We start from the raw sequence: 2,555 nt of genomic DNA, 5'->3' as shown, positions 1-2,555 counted from the left end.
TAGGCAATATTTGGCTATACATATATAACTAAATAGTGCAGACTATAGTCTGCTGATCAGTATACATTCTTAATAAGAGTTATATTATATATTTTATTACAGAAATTAAGACTATTAATTTTACTTTTATTATAAATATTATTATTAATTTTTGTTTATAATTTACTTATAAAATAAACTTATTAGTAAACTTAAAAATAAAACTAGAAATTAAATACTTATTATCTTTATTAATAATAAAGTTAAAATCTAAAAAGATCTTTAACTTAGAATAAGTGAATTTTTAGTCAGAAAAGAAGACAAACCTAATTCTTAGTCAAGATATAAATTACTATAGTCATCTACACTTAGCTACACTTACTTATGACACTTGTAAACGTAGTATAAGTAGAAGCGAAGATATAAACTCTAATAAGGCCAAGAGGCACAAGCTCTACTCCCCTGACTAACAGGAACCTCTAATATTAAAGAATCTGCTTTTAGCTATTATTAATAAGATATAACTAGTTATAAGTAGAAGCAAAGAGATAATAAGAGGAGGGATTAGCATAAGAGAGGTAGAAACCTTAACCTTGAAAAAATAAAGTGTAAAACTCTAAGTAGCCTATAATATATTATTAGATATACTAAAAATAATACTATTAAGAATTCTTATAAATACTAAGAATATTATAAAACAAGTCCTTATAAAGTTATAACAAGTTACTATTAGCTAAAGCTAAGTTACTATCCCTTGTGTCACTGAATGTGCTTCCTTCCTTATTGAGATAGCGTTGCCGTGAATTAAGCTTAAATTAGTATAATAATTTTGCGGTAGTCTTAGCATAAAGAACATCAAAATTCAACGTTACTTTAAATCTTAATTACTTTTAGAAGGCTAACTATTATAGTTAAAGATCTATAAATAACATTATTAGAAAGCTTAAAGAATTCTCTATATTTTGGTGCTTTTAAACTTGCTTTTAATATATTAGATAAAAGTAAAAAGAAGAAAAACCCTTATTTAAGATAAAGTCTTATATATTAAAACACTTATATATGTCTAATTATTACAGCTATATATATACAAAGAATATTATTTAATTAGGCTTTAAAATCCCTATTTCTGTATTATTTTAAAAATTTAAAAGTACTTATTTTAAGAAGAAAATCTCTAGATTATATATTTCTGAAATAATTATTAAATATGTTCTTTTATATATATATATATAATTATCTATATATTGAAGTTAAAAATTCAAGGTTTAAAAAATAAAACAAAGAAATAAAGAAGATATTCTTTATTTAATAATATATGTTCTAACACTCTTTACAAATAAACTTTTGACAATCAAAACACTACTATTTGGTTCTTTTTGAACGAAATTGCGTTCTTTTTGGCTCTTTTCCCTTGAGAACTTCTGTTACAGCCTTTTCTTTATTTAATTGAAAAGTTCTTTCAAATAAATTAGCTGATTTTTGTGCTTTTTGACTCTTTTTAGGGCAAAAAAAGCAATATCCTTTTTCTATCAATAGATTTTCACTATATATATGGTTAGAAGCAAATCCATTAATATTCTTTATAAATGCCTCATTTTTGGTGATTTTTGATCCTCTAGAAACAGATTGATAAACGTATTTTGGATAAGGTTTTGAGGTGATTTCCTCTCCAAAATCGTTATTTTTCACTTGAAACAGAAGATTAACTAAATCTTCTATCCATTTTTGATGCTGAGTAGGGTCTCTTTTACCCACAGAAGAGGTCTAGTCGCCGTTAAGAGCAAGATGGAGCTTATAACTATTAGAAACAGCTAAATTGATTGCCCAAAATGCTCCTGGGAAGAATTCCTTTTGATTTCGAGGGAAATGAGTAGTAAAGGCTGCTCGGAGTTGGTTGGCTTGATCGACCCCTCCTATATAGTGATTATAATCATCTATAAAGGTAGGTATAGGGAGAATTTTCCTTGGTTGATCCCCAAAAGGCTCTCGAGTAATTTTAGCGTTTGAAGCTGTTTTCTTTAGTCTTCTGCGTGATCGAAAAATTTTTAGTTCAATTCGATAACTAGTAGTCATCCTTATATAGATAGAAGTTAGTTATATATATATAAATAGATAGAAAATTATACAAAAATTAAAAAAACCTATTTAAACAAATAATATAAGAGTAATATAAAAAAAATCATTAATAAGTCATTTAAATAAAATAGTAAAAAATTCTAAGAAAAATCAGAAAAAAGGGCGAATTTTTTTGTGTTTGAAAGGTATTTTTAATAGAATTTTAAAGAAAGAACTCAAGCAAAAAAAATCAAAAGATGAAATTAAAACTAAAAATTAACAAAGTTAAATTACTTATAACTCCACCAAAAAAGATTAGAAAAGCCTCAGACCAGAATTATTTAATAGCTAAAAATGGCAAAAAAAGAACTATTTTTGTCACAGAGTTGACATGGAGGCCTCCTGGGAGGCAGCTGCTAGAGGGGGGGTAGAGTGAAATTCCGGTCGAAAAGGGATGTTCACAGAGATATGTGGTCATATCTTGTGCGTTTGGCGTCCAATCAGGCTCGGAGTAGGTTCAT

The sequence above is a fragment of the Endocarpon pusillum genome (assembly GCF_000464535.1).
Source record: "Endocarpon pusillum Z07020 unplaced genomic scaffold C670349, whole genome shotgun sequence".
NCBI classification, from domain to species: Eukaryota; Fungi; Ascomycota; class Eurotiomycetes; order Verrucariales; family Verrucariaceae; genus Endocarpon; species Endocarpon pusillum.
Note: the sequence above shows the minus strand (reverse complement) of the source record.